Raw genomic sequence first — 23,601 nt, forward strand, 5'->3', positions numbered from 1 at the left:
GATACTTCCTCCAAAAGAGACAAGGGATAAACAGACTCACAAAGATGAACTGCCCCTTACCACCCTAGTCTCTTAAGCTACCCAATTGCAGCACTCATGATGGAGTTGCATAACCAAGACCCACCTTTGTCCACTTCTACTGGACAATCAGGGATGGGGGTGTTCCTGTGGGTCAGCATCAAGGACTCCTCCCCACAAGAGGTCACACGTGAAAGCCTTTGACAGTAAGTCGGAGACCATTGCTGAGACCCTTAAGACGTTGACAATGCTGTCCATTGAGGCCCCTGCCGAAGAATGGGAGACGTTTAGGACGTATTTTTTGAGTAATCAATGTCAAATGTTTTTCAGTATAAAATACTGTGTTCCCTAAAACAATCTACCCTTTGTCTCCTATAAGTCCGCAATTAATTTTGTGTTGGTGAAGGCTGATTCCCTGTAGTATAAAGTGCTGTCCTTCTACGTGGATAGAGGCCATGTCCATTTTGACGTGTGGGAATAAAATATACCTTCCAGGTAGTCCCCACCTCATGCATGCTGTTGCCATAAAAATCAGCTATGGGCACACACATGCATGACTTTGAAATTTGTATCTCATTGGGCCCAGACTATGCTCAGGAGGAACGTGAGTTCAATGTTTAGCTTAGCAATGAGAGTGCTGACCAGAAGATAAAGATGTCCTGAGACATCATTGACACTATCAATTTAGCAGCAGTCGGGTTTAAATCTTCAGACCTTAAAGTGGAGTCTCTGGTGATATCGAATAGAAAACTCTTTATTCACGTGCCGTAGTTACTTACGTAATGTAATGTGAAAAAAAAACTAATAGGTCGATAAAATACAGCAATTCATCAAATTCGAAATGAAAAAGTATATAGAAGATATAAAAATATAACACTGATGCAAGGTACACTAAAATCAATGCTGAAAACAGGGGACATGGAAGAGGTCAATAGAACATACTTTTCTTCGAATACACAGCAGATTTAATAAAGGAACCCATCAAATAGCAAACATTTTCATTGCTTAACAACTGCATTTAGTGAAAGTCCAACAATTTAGAATAGCAGTAGCAAGAATTGTTTAGTGAACATCGATAAATTAAAAGGAAAAAAAAACAGAAAATGGAGCAGGGTTTGCTCAGAAGAACCATCTCATGAGCAAGTACTCAGGGCGGATTCATGACTGAATTCCAAGGGTAAATTGAGAAAGCGTTTATTAGAAATGGTGTCTTTGGTTGGCAGTCAGGGTAAGTCACACACAATCCAAATTATTCTCTGCCCACCCTCTGGTAGCTTGGCACTGAGCAGGCAGGCTTAACTTAGAAGGCAATGTGAAATGTATTTGTTCAAATCATGCAATAACACAGTATAGCACCACAAAAATACACCACACCATGTTTAGAAAAATATATAATATTTATCTGGTAAAATGCAGGTCAAAATGATTAAGATGCAACAAGTATATGTTGAAATATCACTGTAAAAATGAAAAGTGTCTTTAGTCTTTTAAAAGCAATAAATGTCTCTTGCAAGCACAAAGTACCTGGTTTGCGTACAAAATCTCCACAAGGAACCGCAGAGGAGGAGATGCGTGGAAAACAGGAGCTGATTTCTCTGGCCGCACACGGTGATGCGTTGTTTATTTTTCACACATGGAAGGCTTTGCATCAATTTCCGGCACTCGGTCTTGGATCCTCTTCAGGTTGTGGGGTTTTCAGATGCGCCGGGGATGATGCGTTGAAATCCGGCGCTGACAGGATGAAGTCACAGGGGCTGCGTCGATCCGGTGGCCATTACGTGGAAATTTCTACCGCACGGCAGGCGCTGCGTCAATTCCTCCCAGGAAGTCGGGCTGGGTAGTTCCGGCACGGCTGTGTGTCAATCCAGTGTCACGTGAGACGAATTTCCGGTTGCTACGCTGGTGCTGTGTCGATGTTCTCCTTGCGAAGTCGGGCTCTGTTGTCCCGGTTCGGCGTGCAGTGAATATTTCACTGTGATGCAGGCTGTGCGTCATTTTCTACCAGCTGTGCATCGATTTCTGCTGCACAGGGAGTTCTTCTTGCAGGAATGAAGTCTTTTTGGTCCTGAGACTTCAGGGAACAGGAGGCAAACTCTATCCAATCCCTTGGAGAGTACTTCTCAGCACAGCCAGAGAGCAGCAAGGCAGCAGGGCAACAGCAAGGCAGCAGTCAGGTGAGTCCTTTGGGCAGCCAGGCAGTTCTTCCTGGCAGAATGCAAGTTGTGGTTCAGGGTTTCTTCTCCAGGAAGTGTCTGTGCCAAGAGTGTCTTGTCAAGAAGTGTCTAAGTTGGTAGGGTCAGAGACCCTGCTTGAATACCCAAATGTGCCTTTGAAGTAGGGGAGACTTCAAAGAGTGGCTTAGAAGTGCACAAGGTCCCCTTTCAGTTCCATCCTGTCTGCCAGGGTCCCAGTAAGGGGTGTGTCAGTCCTTTGTGTGAGGGTAGGCTACTGTCCTTTGACATGTAAGTGTCAAGCCCTCCACCCTCCCGGCCCAGGAAGACCCATTCAATATGCAGATGTGTGCAAGGGTGACTGAGCATCCTGTGTTTGGGGTTGGCTTGAGTGAATGCGCAAGGGAGCTGTCAACTGAACCTAGCCAGATGTGGATTGGAAGGCACAGAAGGATTTAAGTGTAGAGAAATGCTCACTTTCTAAAAGTAGCATTTCTAAAATAGTAATATAAAATCCATCTTCACCATTAAGAAGGATTTTGTATCACCATTCTGGCCATACTAAATATGACCTGGCTACTCCTTTCAGATCAGGATCTACCACTCAAACAGTATATGAGGGTAGCCCTAATGCCATCCTATGAAAGGAGCAGGCCTCACAACAGTGTAAAAACGAATTAAGGAGTTTTACACTACCAGGACATATACAACACACATGTTCATGTCCTGCCTTTTACCTACATAGCACCCTGCCCTATGGGCTACCTAGGGCCTACCTTAGGGGTGACTTATATGTAGAAAAAGGGGAGTTTAAGTCTTGGCAAGTACCTTTAAATGGCAAGTCGAAGTGGCAGTGAAACTTCACACACAGGCACTGCAGAGGCAGGCCTGAGACATGGTTAGGGGGCAACATATGTGGGTGGCACAACCAGTGCTGCAGCACACTAGTAGCATTTAATTTACAGGCCCTGGGTACATGTAGTGCACTTGACTAGGGACTTACAAATACATTAAGTAAGCCAATTAGGTATGAGCCAATGTCACCATGTTTTAAGGAGAGAGCATATGCACTTCAGCACTGATTAGCAGTGGTACAGTGCGCAGAGTCCTAAAGTCTGCAAAAATTAGGTCAGAGAAGGAGGAAGGCAAAACTTTGGGGGTGACCCTGAAAAAAGGTCATTTCCAACAGCGTTTGTTAGAGATGGGGTCTCAGTTGGCAGTGGTTTGCACCCTGCTTAAGTAGGGCCCCTTACTCTAGTCAGGGTAAGGGGGCCACACAGCTAAGATAACCCCTCCTCGCCCCCTTGGTAGCTTGGCATGAGCAGTTAGGCTTATCTCATAGGCAATGTGTAAAGTATTTGTACACAACACACACACACCCTCACACCACATTCACACACACATACACACACACAGTAAAAACACAACAAAAGTACTCTACACCAGTTTAGAAAAATAACCAATACTTACCTGAGTAAAACATGACCAAACCAACAAAAAATCCAACATACACAAGTAAAAATAATTTTTTTCAAAGATTACATTTTAGTAAAGTGCTTAGAAACACAATAGCTCTAACTAAGGCTATCCTGGTGTCTTGACAGAGTGGTTCCTAACAGTCCAATGCCACTAGCGAGTGAGTGCAGGCTCGTCACGGAGTCGCATGGACCCCAGGTACAATACCTTGGAAAACGATGAGGAAACAAAGATGTTGCACAGAGTCGGGGAGGTGAGGCGTAGTTGGAGCCAGTGCTGCATCGGTTTCTTACTGCTACCAGAGAGGTGAGGCATCGGTTCCTTACTGCTACCGGAGAAGTGAGGCGTTGGTTCCTTACTGCTAGGCAGGGAAGATGAGGCCTCTGCTCCTTATAGTTGCAAGGAAGATGATGCTGCATTGGTGGCGAGGCATCAGTTACTTACGACCCGGCAGGGTTGATTAATCCAGCAGGTCAAGGTGTGAGGCATCGACTTCGCGATGTCACAATCACACCACGGGGCCACAGGTACTGCAGCATGGTTGGAGTCGGGTGTCATGGGGGTCGGTGACACAGCACTCAAGACTCATGCTGTGGTGGCACTTCGGAAGTGCTGCGGCAGCATCGAACCTGAGGCATCTGTCACAGTTGTTGCACTCAGCGGGGACCACTGCTCTGGTGCAGGCAGTGGCGTGGAGTCGGATAGTGGCACTGGTTTCAGAGTCGCTCTGGAATTGATTTGCTTTGTTTCTTCTTGGTTGCACCACAACTCACTCCCAAGGGCCCAGGAACTGGATTTGGCACCACTTGGCAAGCCAGGACTCTCAGCAAGAGAACCCAAGTGCTGGCAGATAAAGTCTTTGATCTCCCTGAGACCTCTTCACAGGAGGCAAGCTCAGCCCAAGCCCTTGGAGAACCTTTGGAGGCAGGATGTAGAAAGCAAAGCCCAGTCCTTTGACTCCCAGGACAAAAGCAGCAAGCAGCAGGCCAGTAAAGCAAAGCAACAGGCAGAGTGTCAGTCTCTCCTACAGCATCCAGCTTCTCTTCCTGGTAGAATGTCCTCAGTTAAGAAGGATTCGAACTATGTGGTGTCAGAGTTCCAGTATTTATACCCACTTCTGTCTTTGAAGTAGGCACTTCAAAGAGAAGCACAAGACCCTGCCTTTCCCTGACCTGGTGCCAGGCACACTCCAGGGGGTTGGAGACTGCTTTGTCCTATTGAAGTGCAAGTGTCAGCTCCTCACACCACACTAGTTGAGGAAGGCTCATCGCCCTGGTGCTGGGCCATAAGGATACGCAGGGCACACCCCAGCTCCCTTTGTGTGACTGTCTAGAGTGAATACACAAACAGCCCAACTGTCATACTGACCTAGACATGTAATCAGTAGACAGACAGACAGACAGACAGTGAGTTCAGAGATCCCAAACTCTAGATCTGTATCGGCTCCCAATGGGAAATTACACTTAAAAGATATTTAAAAGCAGTCCCCATGTTAACCTATGGGAGAGACAGGCCTTGCAATAGTGAAAAATGAATTTGGCAGCATTTCACTATCAGGACATGTAAAACCCGCCCGTACATGTTCAACCTTCTAAATACACTCCATCCTGCCCATGGGGCTACCTCAGGCCTACCTTAGGGGTGCCTTGTATGTAGAAAAAGGGAAGGTTTGGGCCTCACAAATGGGTACATATGCCAGGTTAAATTGGCAGTTTAAAACTGCACTCACACTCACCATAGTGGCAGGTCGGAACCATGTTTACAGGGTTTCCATACCAGCAGCCTCGGGTCCGGTCAGTGATGTTGAAGATTTTGACGTCTATGGATGATGCGTGGAAAATCCAGATGCCCAGCAGCGATGAATCTGCTATGAGCAGGCGATGTGTCAATTTCATCTGTGCTGCGTCAATTTTTCAGCCACAGTGCATGCGCTGCGTCGATTTTTCTGCTGCTCACCTCTGGTGCATGGATTCTTCACTCTGATTCTGCCAGCTTCTCTTTCCAAGGACTGGATGTGGTACCACTTGGGCTTGGCAAGTCAGAGGGTCTCAGCAAGAGAGCCCAGGTGCTGGCAGATGAAGTCTTTGATGTCCCTGAGACTTCTTAACAGGAGGCAAGCTCAGTCCAAGCCCTTGGAGAAACTTCTCAAGCAGGATACACAGGAAAATCCAGTCTTTGTCCTTTTTCAGGCAGAAGCAGCAACTGCAGGCCAACCCAGCAAAGCACACACAGCAAAGGGTCAGTACTCCTTGTCCACCTCATCAGCTCTTCTCCTTGGAATAAGTTCTTCTTGAGGTGCAGGTGTCAGCTCCTCCCTCCCTACTTTAACCCAAGCGACTCATCAGGATATGCAGGACACAACTCAGCTCCCTTTGTGTCACTGTCTAGAGGGAATTCACAAATAGCCCAACTGTCAGTCTGACCCAGACATGGATTCCACAGGCAGGTAGAGGTCCAGAATAGTTAAGCAAGAAAAGGCCCACTTTCTAAAAGTGGCATTTTCAAACTGACAATCTAAAAACCAACTCTACCGAATGATGTATTTTAAAAATTGAGAGTTCAGAGATCCCAAACTTGAAATCTCTAGCTGCTCCCAATGAGAAACTGCACTTAAAAGGTATTTAAAGGCAGACCCCTGTGAACCTAATCATAATCACAATTTATACAGGGAGCATTTGCACTTTAGCACTGGTCAGCAGTGCTAAAGTGCCCAGAGTACCAAAAGTAGCAAAAACGTAGTCCAGCATACAGTCAAAAATACAGGAAGCAGAGGCAAAATAAGAGGGGAAACCATGCCAAGGATGCCAAGTCTAACACCCAGGATATATAAGGGTCCATGGCATCTGTTTCTTTCAAGTTAAAATAATACTGCACTGCATTTTTATATCATTCAGTGTGCTCCCTTAAGGGTTGTCTTATCTTCATAAGAAGGGATTTCACTATCTTTTTATCCTCCTTCTGAATAGAGGATGGTGAGGTAAATAGCTCAGAGTGACCAAGACCTTTTAGGCATGTGTCAGCATAACCAATTCACAGGATAGCTCTTCCCTTTTCTTGCAATAGACAATCCTTAATAATAGCCCTATTCAGGGTTATCTCAGGGTTTGACCAAATCGAAAGCCATAATTATTTTGGTGGCCAGTTTACTGACATCTTCCAGACATGCCAACGTAGTCAATTTTCCTCAACCTGCAGAGGATTACAATGGGTGTAAGCTGCATAATACTGGACCATAACTAGCTATTCGAACACACTGGTACTATACACATTTATGGATCAAATCTGTTTATTATTATTTTGAAAGTATAAACACACAAAATACAACACATCTCAGGGCAATAGATGAAATATATCGCTCCAGCAAAGACCACAACTCCGTCGCCAGAAGTTACTCCCATTAACCTCTTAACCTCTGGACCGCACCAAAGGTGGTCTCTCCGCCAACCCCCATTTCGCAATCCAGAGAGTAGGCTGGCGACCTCCAATAGTCTTCCAGGTTGTGAGTCCCGCAGATGTGAGCCACCCAAACATATAAGTAAAAACATACTAACAATGCTTCCCCTCCAGAGTCCAAGCCATCTACCTATCTCTCCACGCCTCTACCCCTTACCCCCATCCAACTCCAGCCTTTCGGGGTCTTTCCTCACAGCATTCTGCACAAAATCAAGCCAATCTCAAAACTCTCAGATTGGCCGGGCATGTCAGTTCAGTAAATTCTGAGGATAGGATCTGAAGGAATGGCTTCCATAATACACTCAAATCACCCATTCGCTGCTGGGAGGCCAAAGTGAGTATCTCCATAGCAAGTGTAAACCACAGCTTCTGGAGCCATGCCACCGCGTCGCGACCCTGTCCGTACCCCAGAGAGCTAGGATCTGCTGTAGCGCAGCATTAAGCGCCAGGGCCATCTGCCTCCCCTTTAGCGATCTCAAAGGAAAAGTAAGGGGATTGGGTAACCCCAGCACAATATACGATGGGAACCTTGGGATCTCAGTGTATCTATATCATCTAGTATGCTTTCCCAATAGCGATGTAACTTGGGACAGTGCCAGAGTAAGTGCACCAATGTACCTGTGGCTCCACAACCCCTCCAGCACAGGTCCAACTTATCAGGACTCCATGCGTGGATACGTGCTGGAGTGTAATACCAGTAGGAGGCCACTTTATATGATGTCTCTGTCCCTGCTGCATTATAGGCTGTGTGGTGCGTTCTATAGAATATGCTGTCCCACTCCTCATCTGTAAATTCCCTCTCCAGTTCCCTCTCCCATCTCAGCTGTCCCCTTGACTTGGGCAGGCGCTTCTCCCCCTGCAGGAGTCGATAAAGTTCCGAGATGACACCCTTATTGTCCTACTTTAGCAACAGCCATTTCTCGAATGATGTAAGAGGCCTATCTATTAATGCTCTATTAGCCGGCAGAAGGGCCCAGTGCCGGACCTGATAATACATCAGCCTATCCGCCTCCAGCAAGCCATACATCTCCTTCATCTGGTCAAAGGACAGTACCCTATGTTCATCAAAGAGGCTTCCCACTCTCCTACAACCCCCCTCGTACCAGCGTCTCAGGCCTTCTAGATTGAGTCCAGGCTCGAAGTCAGGGTTTGCGCCTATGGGGGTCATCTGGGACGGAAAAGACGTCAGCCCGAACGACAGGCCACAGTGTCCCATATTCGCAGTGTTGCTCCCGTGACCGGGGAAGAATAAAGTCCCCCTGCCCTGTGCCGACGTCGGAGCCAAGGCTCCTTCCATATATGGGAGCCCGCTACCGCTTGGTCCATAAAGCACCAATGTTTCTCCGTGAGCGGGCGACTCCACTCTAAAAGAAAGCACAGCTGCATTGCCTGGAAATAACGCGAAAGACACGGAATCGCCAGTCCCCCCCCCACTCTTAGGGCGATATAAAACCTGTCGTGGAAGACGCGCCAGTCGACCCTCCCAAATAAACCTCAGAACCGCCGATTGAAGAGTAGCGATCGTCCGAGGGGGTGGGGTCAGTGGAAGCACCTGAAACACATATAGTATGCATGGTAAAATAATCATCTTGACCGCCGCCACCCGGCCCAGCCAAGACAGCTTGGGTCTCCCCCACAACTCCATATCTCACTGTACCTCGTGGACCAACTTCGTATAATTCAAGCTCGCTGTCTTCGCAGCAGACGTTGCCAGCTCAACCCCCCAAGTAGGAAAGACACGAAGGCGACCACAGGAAGGGGTATCTAGCTCTCAAGTCTTCCTCGTGGTCCGAATTCACCGACAAGCTCAGGATCTGGGATTTCTGCATGTTCACCTTAAATCCCGAACCCTGGCTAAACTCAGCTAGTATCTCCATAAGCGCAGGAAACAAGGTCATTGGCTCCCCAACAGTAAGGATCACATCATCTGCATAAAGAGTAATGAGATGGTGGTCTTCGCCAAATTTCACACCGGAGACCAAGGGACTGTCCCGCAAACACTGCGCAAGGGGCTCCATATATAGCGCAAACAAGAGGGGGGAGAGCGGGCATCCCTGTCTAGTCCCACGCCTAACCGGGAACGGTAGGGTAAGCACGCCATTAACTTGAACCGCCGCCCTAGGGGACTGATAGGGGCATCGTATCCAAGACCTAAACCCAGGACATAGACCAAAACGCCTCAATACCTGAAAGAGGTATGGCCAATGAACCCTGTCAAACGCCTTTTCGGCGTCTATAGATAAAAAGAGCGCTTCCCTATGAGATTGATCTATTTTATCTAACAAATGCAGAAGCCGCTTCATGTTATCACCACATTGTCGGTTTGGGATAAAACCTGACTGATCCGGATCGATAAGACCCGGCATATAAGGATTGAGGCGACATGCAAGAATCCCGGTAAACAGCTTGGCATTAATGTTCAGGAGCGAAATCGCCCTATATGAAGCGCACTCTTCTGGATCTTTATCCGGCTTATGTATAACAGCAATGGTAGCGTCTAACATACTAGGCGTCAGGGCTCCCATCGTCTGGAAGGAATTAAAAAGCCGCACCAGGAGCGGGACGAGCTCCACACAGAAGGTCTTATAGAATAATGCCGTGAACCCGTCGGGACCAGAGGACTTCCCAACCTTTAGGCGTGAGATTGCCGATATAACCTCTTCTGCTCTTATCGGCTGGTCCAGCAGGGACGCCTCCCTCTCCCCAAGAGGGGTGACTGCTATGCCCTCTAGATAAGACTCCAGGGCTTCATCGTCCCGCTCATCCGTCGCATATAACCCCCGGTAGAACTCCGCAAAAGCTTCTGCAATCTGGTCGCTCGTGTGGGCCTCCCTCCCCCAGAAGGGGAATGGATTAGCTTTATCGCCGCCGCCGCCCGTTGCGCTCGTAGCCGGTGCGCCAAGAGCTTTCCTCATCTGTTGCTCCCAATATAGTATTTATGCTTAAGTCGCACTACTGCATAGTCCGCCCTATCCCAATCCAGTTGTTTCAGCTGCTGCCTCACCTTCTCTAACTCCTGCCAAATTCTAGGTGCACCGGTGGATTTATGGGAACGCTCCAGTACAGCCACCCTCTCCTCCAACTTCTCCCTTATCTCCCTCCTTGCCTTATTGTCTCTTGCGGACAGTGCCATTACCTCGCCCCGCACCACAGCCTTCAGGGCCTCCCAGACAGTCTCCATGGAAGTGCTGCCATCGTCATTGAAGCTAATGTAGTCCGAGATCGCGCGCCGGAGCGACTCACCACTGTCAAACTATGGAGCAAGGAATCCCTAAAGCGCCAGTTCGGGGTACCCACCCGGCCCATCTCCATTATAAGCTCTACAGTAACCGGAGCATGATCGGTCAAGGCCCTAGGTTCAATCGTGGCCTCCCTGACTCGGGGCATAAACTCGTGTGAGGCCAGGAAAAGATCGAGCTGTGCATAGGTCTTGGACGCTGCTGAATAGAAGGAATAATCTCAGAGCGTAGGATGTAACTTCCTCCACACACCCTCCAACCCACATTCAGCCACCCACTGACATCCCGCCTCCAATAACACCCCCGCCTGCCCAAAGCGTTGGCCCGAGTGGTCAAGCTCGTTGTCCATCACCAGATTAAAATCTCCGCCTACCAGAATGGCACTGTCCGGCGAGCTAAGCGTCGGGGAAACCACCTGTCTCAGGAATGCCTCCTGCTGGACATTTGGAGCATAGAGAGAGGCAACAGTGAAGAAGAAGGGCCCAAATCTTACTCTGATAGCCAGAAACCTGCCTTGCACTTCGTGTACTTTCCCAACTATTTCCCCAGGAAAGGTCCTTGAGAGCAGTATTGCCACCCCAGCATGCTTCGTGGCTGCCGAAGACCAGAGTTGTCTAGGGAACCACCGCGAACGCATGCAAAATGTGTCCTTATGCAGCAAGTGTGTCTCCTGTAGTAAACAGATTTGACTCCCAGATTTCTCTAGCCCCGACAATATCGCCAACCGCTTGGTCGGGCTGTTAAGCCCACGGACATTCAGACTTAAGCACTTAACTGTCATACATCTCAGGGAAAAGATTGCTGAGGGGGAAAGGGGATCCACGGAGGGGCCAAGGGCCAGAGCAGCACCTCAGCCGCTCCAGGTCGCACAGCCACCCCACTGTAACCCAAAAGTGCCAGCTTCTCCGGGAAGCATACCAACATATAACCATAAAGCACAGCAGGTGCTCAGGGCAAAAAAGTCCTCTCACACACATCACGAAGAGGAAAAAGTCACAGCAGGGCCGTAGAACCACACAGATTTATCCACTAAGTCCATCGACTCCGCCGCCCAGGCCTTGCTCAAAGGGCCATAGGCCCGCAACAAGCGGCCCACAGCTCCTTGGCTCCCATCGCCTAGGCACTTGTCCCAGTCGCCACACTGCTCACTGCCGATTGACGTTCTGAGACTTGCTCCGACACAGTAGGGCACAGCTGATTTCTCCGTCTCTCCTTCCTCTGCCAACGTGGGTGAATCTCATCAGCTGACCCCAGCTTCAGGTCCGGGCCTTGGGTGTCCTCCTGCAGACCCAGGATCCGGTTCGCCTCCGTCAACGATTTCACCTGGTGAAGCTGCTCCTCCCAGCGGAAGACAAGGCAGAACGGGTGACCCCACGAGTACAACACAGCATGTGCTCGCAGGTGATCTGTAATAGGTTTAAACTCACGCCGCCATTGCAGAGTCCGAACTGAGAGGTCCTGGAATAATTGGAGCTGATGTCCTCTAAAGTGGACCTGCGGGAGGTTGCACGTTTGCTGCAAGATGCTTTCTTTCAGCCCAAAGTTGTGGACACACGCCAAAATATCCGGCGGGCGGCCCCTGTTCCACCAGAAGGGCCCACACGATGGACTCTATCCAGGACGATCTCCCGGGATTCCTCTGGGTCGAGGACAGAGCGGAACAACGCCACCACAAAGTCTCCAATGTCCTCCTTCTCAGCTCCGATCGGTACCCCCCTAATGCGGATATTATGCCTGCGCGACCGATTCTCCAGGTCCCCCACCGCCATCTGGAGGAGGTCCTGCTGCTCCCGCAAGCGAATAACCTCCTGCTGTAGGTCCGCCACTTCCTCACCACGGGCTGTTTTACCATCTTCAACCTGTGTTACCCGCTCACCCAGGGAGGTAAGCTCGACCCGTAACTCCTTCACCTCCTGAGATATGTCTTTGCGAAGTTCCTGCAAGTCGCTGCAGAGAGATTCAAACAGGGAGGTAAGGAAAGCCTTTGTAACTGGGGCCGCCTCATCCTCTGCTGTCTCCCTCCGAGCCTCAGGGGGCTTCACGAAACGGCAGCTCCTCAGGGGCCTCTCCCGGGACTGGACGTCCCTCAGTAAGCATATCTCTTATCGTCCAGTCCCGCTTGGTCTTGGAGGTCGCCATCACCCCTGCCCTCTAACTGTGGAGGCACAGGTATATCAGCCGGACCTCTGCGCGTCGCCCCCAGGGGTCGTGTTCTCCTGGCCATACACTCCTGCCAGTGGCCGTCAGCCTTGCACGCTGCAGGGTGCCCCACGGGCTTCTTCACAAAGCAGTCCAACTCAGCTTTGAATAAGGCCAACGTGGGCCGACAGCACCGCCGACCTGTGGCCCAATCCCACTGTGTGCCCGTAAACTCCTCTAGCACAGCACCCCGCAGCACAGATTCACCTCAGTCCTCTCTCTGTCGTCTCTAGGGCCCCTCTCCAGTAGGCCCAGCAAGGCGGGTACCTCTGCTCCCCAGTTCCAACACCCTGCGCAGCGCTGGGCTCTCGTCGTGAGCTCGCCTCACCGGAAGCTCTCGGCCCTCTCCATGTGCACCGCTGCTCTCATTCGTCCGAGCAGCGGGCCACCGGGCCTCAGGCCTACGTCGCAGCAGGGACCGCGGCCCTCCTCTCGCGCCGGCCGCAGGCACAGGCCCAGGACGCACTGCAACTCATGCGTGACAATCCAGCAGCGGACGTCCTCAATTCTTTGGGGTGCCTCGGAGTCCCGCCAAGTCAGGCACCACGGCCGGGCCCCACGGGCCCTCCCGCTCGGGAGTCTTGAGGCGGTTTCAGAAGCCCGGGCGGCGGAGCCCGGACCAGCGCATCCGCTCAAGCCGCCATCTTGGCCAAGCCCCCTCACCTATACACATTTAAAAGGGGTGACAAACCCTTTTGACCTATTAGTCTTGGGAGATGCAACTATGCACCAGTGACTCTTGTTAATTTTATAGTGCTATCTGAGATGTGGGAGACCCATGTACCTGAGGAGTCAAACATGACTCCCAAAAATAGAAAGGTATTTAAACTGGCTAAACGTTGAGTCCCACAGTCTAGGGAAGTTACCCTACACCTCTTAGGGCCACTAGCCAAAATCTGGGCTTTATTAAATTAGTTGATAGGGCCAGATTGACCATGAGTTAGGCAAAAGGTTCAACCAGCTTACGGAAATCATTGGGTGTGCAGGCCATTAAAATTGTGTTGTCTGGGTACAGGAATACTGGGATGGCCTCCTCCCTATTAAAGAGATGTCCTAACAAACATTAGTTAAAAATGTGCTCAGAATATTAATGTAAAGGATAAAAAGCAGTGGTGCCAAGACACAGCCTTGCCGCACTCTGAAAGTGAAATTAAAAGGTTCAGTAAGTTTCCCATTTGCCCAGAACCAAACCCTAGCATGGCATGGTCAGCAAAAGTACAATGGTTTAAACCCAGATCTGTGACTTGGGGTGAGTGTTTGAAAAGTTTCAGTACTCTATCTATCATCCTTTTGTGCTGCTAAAGTCACCCTAAGTGGGAGGTGTATGCCCAGACGTTGGTCCCATGCTCACTGTGCCAATGGCAGGGCCTGAGGTGGCTATGGTGAAGGAGACGCCCACCCTCCTGGGTGAGAGGGCACGGGCAACTGGGTGGGGGGCTATTGGGAGGGCAGTGATGGTATGGGGGGTGACGGAAGATGAAGTAGCTGGCGTGGTCCCAGAGGGGTCCGCCACCACCAGGGAGCTTCCATCGGAGGAGGAATGAGAGTCAGTTGTATCAGCTCCAGTCTCACCAATAGTGCTCTCCTTGCCTTCCAACCCACTGGTTCCCTCAGCGTCATTGGACTCTGCCTCCAGGGTCCCGTGGGCTGCAGCTCCCTCACTCACCGGTGCCCCTGCTCCTTCGCCAGATGATGCTAATGCACACATGGACAGGATGACAAAAGGAGAAGGGAAGGAGAAAGAAAGGGAGCACAGGGTCAATCACAGCACCAACATCACAGATGGCATACACATCACAATCACTCACCGGGACTAAGAATGTGCAGTGTGGGAGACAGTGACAAACCATTGCATAGGTACTACAGTAGGTAGGAACCCAAACACTACCATCTGCACATCTACTGGGACCAACGAAGCCCTAACTGCCATGGCAAGCTAGCTAGCTACCAATACCAAATATGCATACCACCCTACATAGCTAAGTAGGACCATGCAGGAATGTCTAAACCGGCATATTGGGGCATCCACTGACTAGAACTGTGCACCCAAATCCCATGCCAGGCAACAAATAATGTATACCACACACACTGTACTCACCCCCTTGTGGCTGCTGAGCTGCCCTCAAGCACCTATCCAACTCAGGATTGGCCACCGTCAGTGTGCAGGCCATTAGGGGGGTCAGGCTCCGATGGGCACCCCTCCCTCACTGGGAGGCCGTCCCTAGCTGGGCCTCTGCGGTCTTCCAGATCCAGCGTCTCAGGTCCTTCCACCGTTTCCTGCAGTGGGTGCTCCGTTGAGTGGAAAGTCGGAAATCAAGTGAAGTGGTAGAAAGAAAATTGCGGTCACGGCTGCGGCAGTGAACACCGTCACCGCCCGCACTGATAAACCATTGGTTCCTGAACTCCATAGAGCCCCATGTTAGCCAATGAGGAATTGCACAGCGGTGCAGACCCCCATCTGCTATGATGCCTAGCGTCAGTGGAGTGAGGTCACTTCCACCTGTCCCTGCATACAGGATAGGCGGTTGCCATTTCCTACTGCTAGTACTCATGTATTGAATTAAAATGTTCGTCATTGGTGTCGGCTGTGCACACCTAGAAAAGTCTAGTGCCCTACATACATTCATGCTCTGTGTAGTCTGATGTTGTGCGTCCGTAGGTCCTGTTGTCACACCCATTTAACTTTTGGCTCATTTATATACCAACCACTGCAGAGGAATAGGAGGAGGAGGCATGCACCTGTGTACAGACTCCTTGTGGACTTAGCTACACTGGAGGACAGGCACATCATACTCACCAATCATCTGGACAGGGCCACAATCACAGAGCTGTGTGCACAATTTGAGCCTGATCTGCTACCTGCTATCTGTTGCACCACAATAATTCCCCCCTCTTGGGCAGGTATTATTAGTGCTCCATTTCCTGGCAACTGGTTCTTTCCAGGTGACTGTGGGCTTAACTGCAGGAATGTCACAGCCAATGTTCACGATTGTGCTTTGAAGGGTTTTGGCTGCCTTGCTCAAACACATGCGTAGCTGCATCGCATTCCCCCAGGTCAGTGATTGTCATTCTCCTGGACCTCTCTTCCGCATTCGACACAGTCTTCCACCACACCCTACCCTCACACCTCTGCAATGCTGGAATCCATGACAGAGCCCTGGACTGGGTCACCTCCTTTCTCATCGGCAGAACCCAGAGTGTCCGCCTCCCCCCATTCTGCTCGGAGGCCACCAAAATCATCTGCGGCGTACCCCAGGGTTCGTCCCTCAGCCCGACACTCTTCAAAATCTGCATGGCCCGCTCGCTAACATCGCCCGATCCCACAACCTCAACATCATCTCATATGCCGACGACACCCAGCTGATCCTCTCCCCACCAAGGACTCCACCAAGACCTACCTCTACGAAGGAATGAAGGCCATCGCCGAATGGATGAAGAACAGCTGCCTCAAACTAAATTCCGACAAGATGGAAATCCTCATCTTCAGCTCCACCCCCTCCGCATGGGATGACTCCTGGTGGCCTGCCACTCTCAGACCCGCTCTGAATCCCACTGACCACACAAGCAACCTAGGATTCATCCTGGACCCCTCACTATCCATGACCCAGCAAGTCAACGCCATCTCCTCCTCCTGCTTCAACACCCTCATCATGCTGCAAAAGATCTACAATGGATACCCACTGAAACCAGAAGAACAGTCACCCAAGCCCTCGTAAGCAGCAAACTGGACTACAGCCAAACTCCAGAAGAGACTGCAACGCATCCAGAATGCCTCCGCACGCCTCCACACGCCTCATCCTGGACATCCCCTGCCACTGCCACATCACAGACCACCTGAAAAACCTGCACTGGCTCCCAGTCAACAAGAGAATCACCTTCAAACTCCTCACCTACGCTCACAAAGCACTGCACAACACCGGACCAGAATATCTCATCAGACGACTCTCCTTCTACACCCCGACCCGGCACCTCCGCTCCGCCAACACGTGAAACACTCTTCCCACCCAACTGCGCCAGACCAAAGTCCTCCTGACCTTCAGGAAACTTCTCAAGACCTGGCTGTTCGAGCAGTAGCAGCACCTCCCCCTCCTCCTACCTTCTCCCTCCTCCTTGAGATCCTCACGGGTGAGTAGTGCGCTTTACAAATCCCCTGATTGATTGATTGATTGATTGGTTGATTCTATGCCATGGGACACATACCACATGTGATCTGGGCCATTGATGTGACCCATATTGCCTGAGTCCCTCCCAGGGAAAATGAACAGGTGTACAGGAATAGGAAGAGTTTCCACTCTCTCAATGTCCAGATGGTGTGCCTTGCTGACCAGTACATCTCCCACGTCATGACTATAGAGGCACAGAGTGTGCCTTATAGGTAAGCTTGGGTCCCCACCCAATGTATGTCAGTGTCTGCCTACTGGAGTCTTCCCCTATGCCATTGTGTATGGCTAATGTGAGTCCCTCACTTCTTCCAGGTGACTCCAGCTACCAAAACCTCGTCTGGCTGTTGACCCCTGTTAGGAATCCGAGAACAGGGGCTGAAAATCGGTACAATGATGTTCAAGGGCGTACTAGGAGGATTGTGGAATGCACCTTCGGTCTCCTGAAAGCCAGGTTCAGGTGCCTCCATTTGAAAGGTGGATCCCCATGCTACTCCCCTGAGAAGGTCTGCCAGATTGTGGTGGTCTGGTGCATGCTGCACAGTTTGGCTCTCATGAGCCATGTGCCCTATCTGCAGGAGAATGGGGTTGACAATGCACCTGTGGCAGCAGTGGACACTGAGGACAGTGAGGAGGAGCAAGAGGAGGAACATATGGAGAACAGGACACATATCATTCAGCAGTACTTCCAATGACACTCAGGTAAAAAATGTTGATCTATACATGTCTCCATTTGAGTGATGTGCTGTGTGGCTGTAGTATTGTGCTGATCACTACCTTTGCATCACAATTGACTGTCACCTATGCCTTCCCTTACTGCAGATGTTGTAAGTTGTGGTTACAACAGTGTACTGATATGATGACTACAGACTGCTGAACATTTGTTGGATGGATTCACACTTTAGAGGACATTTGCACAGGATCATGCAGTTCAATACAGTTCAATGCATTGCACATTTCTTTCTGATAAAGCACCAGACTCAAGTTGTATTCAAGGATGTTTATTTGTAAATAAGGTACTAAATGCAAAGTGCAATAGAGTGGGGTGATGGTTGGCAAAAGTCCAGTGTAGTGGGCCAGTCTGTTTGTAGCACAGGTCTGGTGTCCAAGGGGCCATAGGAAGAGGAGTAATGGCAGTCAAAAGTGAACAAGGTGACTCAGCGGAACACAAGGAGGACATTCTGGAGGGGAGGGACTTATTTCCTGGCGGTGGTCTTGGTCTTGGCAACTGTCTCTGGTGTCTGTCTGGGTTGCAGGAAACGTTTGCGGGGTGGTTCACCTTCTGCAGGGGGAGGGGTGCTGGTCGCCTGTGAGTCCTGTGGCAGGGCCTCCTGTCCACTAGCTGCAGCAGATGTGGAGGGCTGGTCAGTACACTGGCTAGTGGTAGGGGCCTGCTGGTGTGCTGTGTACTCCTGCATGATGTTCGCCATATCACGCAGCACCCCTGCAATGGCGGCCATGGTGGTATTCAAGGCCTGCACTTGTTGCATGACCTCCGGGTGGTAATCCCCCTGCAGCTGCTGGTTCTCCTGAATGATGTTGAGCACCCGACCCATCCTGTCCTGGGATTGTTCGTATGCCCCAAGGACATTAGTGAGTGCCTCCTGGACAGTTGGTTCGCTGGGCCTGTCCTCCCACTGGTGCACAGCTGACCTATGACTGTCCCTGGACTCGTGTGCCTGTGTCCCCTGAACGGTGTGCCCACTCCCACTTACATCAGGACCCTCATCGTCTTGCCTGTGGGATGTGGACTTGGGTCCCTGTACAGGTGGGCACACTCCTGATTGACGTGTCCTGGGGGCAGAAGTTTGGGGGCATTGGCTGGCTGCTGTGGTGTTTTAGTCGGAGGGGGGCCCTGTGGTGGACTGGCTGTGGGATGTGGTAGCAGACTGACCAGTGGCTCCAGATGGGCGAGGGAGTACATCCAGATTGAGACCTCTAGAGTTGCTCTCATCACTGAGGGCATCTTCTGGTGGGGGACTGGGTTGCTATGCCACTCCTTGCCACCGATGTTGTCTGGGTCAAATAATGTGGGGGTCCACCACCAGTCCTCCTGATGGCGAGCTGGTGCGTTGCTGCAATGGAATGCACCTTCCCCCGTAGGTCGTTCCACCTTTTCCGAATGTCGTCCCTTGTGCGTGGAGGTTGTCCCACGGCGTTCACCCTGTCCACGATTCTCCGCCATAGCTCCATCTTCCTGGCAATGGAGATCTGCTGTACCTGTGCTCCAAACAGCTGTGGCTCTACCCTGAATATTTCCTCCACCATGACCCGCAACTCCTCATAAGTGAAACAGGGGTGCCTTTCTGGGGACATGGGTGGTGTGTGTGTTGTGTAGAGGGTGATGAGTGATGTGGTGGGGTGTGTGGTGCGTGACTGATGTATGGGTAGTTGTGGTATGTGTGTGCAGTTGTCTCTGGGATTGGCTTGGCAAGGTGTAGCAGTCTTCTTGTGTTTGCAAATGTTTGTGGGTGTTGTGCGGGTGTGTTTTATACTGCTGTTGGTGGGTGTGTGCGGTGGGTGTATTTGTATCAGGTTTGGTTTTTTGGTTCCGGCCAATGTTGTCTTGTTTTGTTTTTGGGTGGCCATTTCTGCCTTAGCGGTATGCACCTCCAATGGTTTACCGCCATTGAATATCCACCCTGGTGATTTGTGGGTCATTATTTGGAGGGCTTTGTTTTAGTGGCGTAACGGTATAGGTGCTTGTTCTGACAGTTTAGCACATTCGTTGGGTCTGGCGGATTTGTGGTTGTGGCTGGTTTCTGTCAGTTTTGTGTGTGTATGTCATAATCTGGCATATGGATGTCCGCCTCCGTGGCGGTTTGTTGGTGGCAGTCACCGTGGCGGCATTTGGAATTTACCACCAATGTCATAATGGGGTCCTATATCTTTTTTTAATATACTATGGGGGTCATTCCAACCCCGGCGGTCAAGGACCGCCGGGGCCGGGGTCGGCGGGAGCACCGCCAACAGGCTGGCGGTGCTCCGCAGGGCATTCTGACCGCAGCGGTATGGCCGCGGTCAGAACAGGAAAACCGGCGGTGTCCCGCCGGTTTTCCGCTGCCCTGAGGAATCCCCCATGGCGGCGCCAGGAACAGGATGGCGGTGAGGGGTGTCGTGGGGCCCCTGGGGGCCCCTGCAGTGCCTATGCCAGCCCAGCGGGAAAGCCAGAATGGCCTCCGCGGTCTTTTGACCGCGGAGCAGCCATATGGCGGTTCCCGCCAGGTGGGCGGCGACTGCCGCCCGCCGGCCTCAGAATGAGGCCCTATATACAGAGCCAGCTTCCTACATTGGTGAATCAGCGGTGGGGTCTCCGACTTTGCATTTGATGGACTACTCAGCCAATACCTGATTACACGGCTAAATTCCAAAACTGCCTTTAGAAAACTGATTTTTGAATTTGGCATATTTTTCTAAATTTGGAAAAATTCCTGCTAGGGCCTTGGTTAAGTCCCCATAGCATCTCATTTTTAGATGTAAAAGTTATTTTAAGTTAGGATTTAATTAGTAGAAATAGTTTTTTGTTTCTAAAAAGTAATCCCAGCTTTTAGTAAACATAATGAGCAGCTCAGATGAAATGGTGGTGGAACTCAACCTCATCCCTTACCTCCATCTAGGGATGGTAGAGTTAAGGTCCCTCTGTAAGCTGAAAAAGATTAAGACAGGTTCCAACCCTACCAAGGTCAAGCTCCAAGAGCTCTTTGCAGAGTACACCAGGGACCACCCTGCTGAGGAAGAAGAATTCCACTCAAACAGGGAAGATGACCCCCCCCCCTCAACTAACTAGGGAGACAAGGGTCCCAAGATCCCAAGATCCCTGTCTCCAAGGATAGAACTCATTAGTTCTGGATCTTCCACAGGGCCGTCCAGCTCCTCTGGGAACATTGGGGACAGCCTCAATGAAGAGGACATCCTTTTAGCAAGGATATCCAAAAGGTTAGCCTTGGAGCAGCAACTCCTGGCTATAGAAAAGGAGAGAGCAGAAATGGATTTAACACCCATTAATGGTGGCAGCAATATAAATGGGGTGAGAGAGAAAACTGAAAAAGTTCAGGGGGAACTCACAAAACCTTGAGCCAGTCCTGGGCTGATTTTGCTGACTACTCAGTAAAAACACTAGATGGTTGGATAACTGGCAATGGAGTGCATAACTATGATGGGCTTTATGATTTGTTTATGAAGGAACACCTGTTAAGTAACTGCTTCAATGACAAGTTGCATCAATATCTGGTAGACTTGGTCAACTTTCTCCCCAAGAATTGGGAAAGAAGGCAGATTATTGGGGCAAGACTAGAGTGACCAACACTTCCACAGTGGGTGACCAAAACGAAGGGGTCACAAAACCTCCCCAGGGGATGGGTGGTGAGACACCTAAGGACAAAAACAAAGAGTCTTCTCAAGGGCCCCAAAAACCTTCTCAGGAGGGTGGGCCCCGAGCCTCTTCACATTCCACAAATGGGTACAAGAATGAAAACGTTGATCCCCAGAAAGCCTGGTGTGACAACTTTAAACAGCATGGACACGAAACTGGAGAAATGGCCTGTCCCAAGAAAAATCCCAGTAGGAAGGCCCGGTAACGCTGGGGGACCACCAGCACACAGGCTGCCCCAAGACCTGGAACCTTAGGCTCACTGTAAAGGAGATCATTCTCCCAGTAAATATGGTGAGTGTCAGAGGCGTCACCTGCTGCTTGGGCTGTGGCCTGTTGCCTCAGACCCTCAAGGGTGGGGCATTCCTTCTGCGCCTTGCAAAATTCTGCCCTGGTTGGCCCACCCTCTACTTGCCAGCCAGCAAGTTCAGGTAGGTTACCCAGGTCAGCTATGTCCTCCCCAGTTGGCTCAGGGGCCTCTTCCTCCTCAGGGGCCCCCTCCATCACCGTGGGAACATTTGAGGCGGGTTTCCCGTGCCTCTTGCCCTTCCTCTTTGCAGCTCTCTGGGCCAATGTTCCAGGCTCCAGACGCCCTTGACTCCCTTCCCGGGCAGCCATGGACTGTGTGGTCATGCAGACCCACTCAGGCAAACCTAACATCTCAAGGTGGGATCGGAGCTCTACCTCTTTCCAGGCAGTATGCTCAAGATCATTGCCTAACAGACAATCTGCACACATGGCAGGACTCACAGCTACTTTCAGAGTACCAGATCCCCCCCCACACTCAATGGGAACCAGAGCCACAGGTAGGTGACTCTCACGATTGTCAGCGACTATGACCTGGTGGAATGTATTAAGGACTATCTGCTCTGTTGACACCAGCTGACTCTTGACAGTAGTCATACTGGCTCCTGTGTCATGCAGAGCCTCCACCCTTTGCCCATCAATGGTGACCCACTGCCTATACTTTGAAGTATTTTGGGGCATGTGGGTGTTAACGCGTCCTTTTATGTTAATTTATTACACATTAGGACTCGTTTTAGGCCAATGAATCTTTTGACCCAGTTGAGAGACACCGTAGGACGAGATAGCTGATCAATATGTCAATCAATATATCAATAATGTCATCAATATTTATCACAACAATACATTTCACTTTAGTCAAAGTCATTAATCAAATTGACGGTGCAATCATGACCTTCCAGCCATGAATAACCACACCAATTGATAGAATTTTATGTGTTTTATTCCCTATTAGTTACAATCTAAGATTAAGTGCGTCAATCTTAAAGCCAAGAAACACAACAGCATAGTTACGATATGGCAACTTTGATAAGATTTCAATAAGGCAAGAATCATAAACATCAGAACATAGCACGGCGTGAACATAGATCAAGAATATAGCATAATATTGATATCACGTCAGTTCAACAAAGCATTGTCAGTCGTTTGTCCATTTGCGTCAACCTGATGATCGCCTGTCCTACCCACTAATTAGCATTGGCATGTTGGGCTTCATGCAAAACAATTTAGAACACCAATTTGGAAAACATCTAACTACGGACTCTATCAAAAGCAAGCAGTTGGTACCTAGAAAGGAAAAGCAAACAGACAAATTACAAATTGCACTGTCATAATTACCCTCCAAAGATTAGGTCAGCACACAGGATCAGTCTTCGTCTTCAGGACATCAGTCAAACGCCATCAGTCAAGACTCAGCTAAAGGGCATAGGGGCACTTCCCTCGTAAGGAGGAGAAGTGTAAATGTGCAGTCTATGGGTGAGGATGGTTTTAATGAGTCTCAAAGTCACCAAACAGAGTGACAGAGTTTCTGGATAAAATCAATAGCATTCCCTACCTAATTCTAATGATCCTTCTGTGACATGGGTTTTTTTATCCCTTTTTCGTAGTACATTCCCCCAAAATTCTATTGGACACTTACTATACCCCACTATCTTTAACCTATCAAATTTAGCATTAAGTAATCCCAATTGTCACCCCACATTAATTCATAACTCTTTGATTGGTCTTCATAATTGACGTCTTCGGAGGTGGCACATCTGGCGGTACTTCACTCTTTGGCACGTCTTTTGGTCAGCAGATTCATTGTCCATCGGTCTAAATTACCTTGTATGTTTCATTAATCTACATTTGTTTCACTTTACTCATACTTTTAAACCAAGGCATCGAATATGCGCTTGGGAACGGAATTTATATGGTTACAATCGTCTTCCAAGTTGAAGAAAAAGAACATTTGCAGGGTCATGGCCCTTTGCGAGTCAGCACACTGGAGAAACAGAAAAATGCATTTGATGTGAGAGCTGGGCAGCTAAAACTACAGCTCACGCTAATTTAAGGCCTAGAAAGATTTTCATTATGGATGCAGTAACATAAATGTTAATATAAACTTAATTGAATCATAACATGAACATTTTATTCATCATTATTAGTTTGCGTATACATTGGTGGCCACTCTTCATGGTCATTATTCAGGTGCACGTTTAAGCAAAATCACT

Source organism: Pleurodeles waltl, chromosome 4_1 (assembly GCF_031143425.1).
Source record: "Pleurodeles waltl isolate 20211129_DDA chromosome 4_1, aPleWal1.hap1.20221129, whole genome shotgun sequence".
NCBI lineage: Eukaryota > Metazoa > Chordata > Amphibia > Caudata > Salamandridae > Pleurodeles > Pleurodeles waltl.